Source organism: Pinus tabuliformis, chromosome 5_1 (assembly GCF_031772625.1).
Source record: "Pinus tabuliformis cultivar Carrire ecotype Pingquan chromosome 5_1, CPIR1, whole genome shotgun sequence".
NCBI classification, from domain to species: domain Eukaryota; kingdom Viridiplantae; phylum Streptophyta; class Pinopsida; order Pinales; family Pinaceae; genus Pinus; species Pinus tabuliformis.
In genome coordinates, this window is record NC_142305.1 from 417943540 (window position 1) to 417945982 (window position 2443).

Consider the following 2443-nt stretch of genomic DNA (forward strand, 5'->3'; position numbering starts at 1 on the left):
GCGTCAAGGATTCTTGAGCTGCTTTTGGAACATTTGGGTAACTTTTGTCTAAATTTTTTACAAGCACCGCAAAGCTTCAAAACCTTAGTGAGAGACCAGAAGATCAGTAGCGTTGTTAGGGTTCACAGAGGCATGGAGTCTGAACCCAGAGGAAGGAGTACCAAAAGAAGAGGGGTGCATTTTGCAGGCATGTATTTTATTGGTGTGGTTGAAGCAATTGAAGGTTATTGAAGCAGAGTCAATATGGACAGGGATAGTCCACAAAGAGGGATCTGCCACATCTATAGTGGAGTCATTAGTGACTAGTCATATTATAGTGACACACCTTAAAAGAGGAATTTTTGTTTCTTTAGGTTAGATGATGCTTGCAAGAAATGCAAGTTGCCTGGCCATTTTGCTTGTGATTTCCCAAAAGTTTCAATTTTCAACAACTATGGACTTCTTGGGAATATTTCAATGGAGTGCACCACAATGTCATTGTGCTAGAATTGTAGGGAGCCTCATCATGTTATGAGTCAATGTTCTAATGATTCCATTTGTTACACATGCAACAAATATGGTTACCTCTCCAGGGATTGTACAACTCTAGAGCTCCCGCCTGGAGACATTAAGATCTACAACAATTGTTAGAAACAAGGACATATAGCTATTGGGTGTATGAATCAGAAGTCATGCAATGACTATCTCAATATTAGGTGTCTTGCTTGCGAATGCACCAACATCCTAGTTTGTAATTTGTGCAATATATTTGGTCATGTTGCTAGGGAGTGCCCCAAGGCATGAATTTTAGATGATAATAGGGACGGAAGATTTATTGATGATAGGTGTCAAATATTTAATGACATAATTTGTAGGACATGTAACGAGCCAAGGCATACCAATAAGGAGTGCATTGGAATTCTCATCTGCCACAACTGTGGTAGTCGTGGACATGTTGAATATGAATGCCCCTCTGGTCATTTGATGATGTGGGACATGCACAAATGTTGATGCAGTAATTTCTACCTGAACATGATTTTTTGGATTATCTTTGCAAAAGTACATTCACTACTCATGTCTCAAGATTCCAATTTTGACAATTCTAGTATGAATTTAGAGGTTTTTTTAGTAGTTAGATCAATAGACTTATCATAACAATTATTATATAATTTTCTTATATTAGTCCCTTACTTCAATACTTGTTGATATACATTTATTTTGATATGAAATCATCCTTTGCAAACAAGGACATGGAAGTGTTGTTTTTGCTAAATACTTTAGCGATTCTTTTTGAAAAAAAAAACTTTGAATTTTTGTTCACTCAGCTAAGTGACATGGTAATTTAATGATAAGCCACCTAGTCTCTAGGTGTAGGATGAAAAAGTGTAATTTGGACAATTAACCTAGCTAATCAGAAGAGAACCCATTAAGAAAACCCATTTTTTATTTTTTTTATTTATGTGTAATAATTTTAATAACTAATGGTTTATGGGACATAACTCAATTGATTTGATGTAGAGAGAAGTGATCTTTGCAACGGAGGCAAGCAAAGAGTATGTTGTGAGGATACAATCCTCGTCCATAAAAGAAGGGTTGGATTTATTTAGGACAAGAGATTTACGAATGGGGCTCTTCCAATGGAGAACATACAAGCTATAGCTAGAGAAATTGCCTCAAGGGTCAAGGTTTCGCATTGGCCCTAAACACAATTGTTGCAACAATGAGGCAGAAAGAGACTAAAGATGAGTGGAGGCGTGCTTTGACCCTGATGAGAATTGCAAATCCTTCCTTATAGGTAGTCACAACGCCATTACTACCAAGCTATATCAACAACTAAGATGGATTTATCATGATTTGTCTAATTGTGACTTAAATATTTTCTTTTCATATTGTGTTGTGTTTCCTAAGGATGCAAAGATTCCCGTGGAGACGTTGTTATAAATGTGGAGCGCAGAAAAGATGATAACCCAAATGGATTCCAGGCAAGAATACATAGATGTATTGGTAGATCGGGGCACAAGTAATTATATGTACTGATAGATTAAGGCTTGTTTGAATATGTTGCCACAGGTAATCATGGGGAGGAAAATCCTGTGAAGTTTCATGACAATTACCTGGTTGAAAGGGAAAGGGGAAGCGAGTAAAAGTTCATGATGTTATACACAAAATGGCAATTTATATAGGCCAAGGTGAGGAAAACTCGTTGTTTTCCACAAGTCAACATCTATAGAAATTTCCTATGGAAGATGAGATTAGGAATTGCAAATGAATATCATTTGGTCATAATGATTTTCACTCTCCAAATAGATCTCATTTGCTCAGAAGTTGTGAGTTTGGTTTTAGAAGACAATGGAAAAATTAGACAGGTGCTTGAGCGATTTTTCTTGACTTCCATGTCTCTAATGGTTCTTGATCTCTCTCATTGCATCTCAATAAAATCGTTGCCAACATCATTGGGGAAACT

At 36.7% G+C, this 2443-nt stretch overlaps 1 pseudogene; it reads left to right on the top strand.

Moving 5' to 3' along the window:
• The first annotated feature begins 243 nt into the window (after positions 1-243).
• On the top strand, positions 244-990 carry LOC149165253 (uncharacterized; annotated as a pseudogene).
• Positions 991-2443: the final 1453 nt, after the last annotated feature.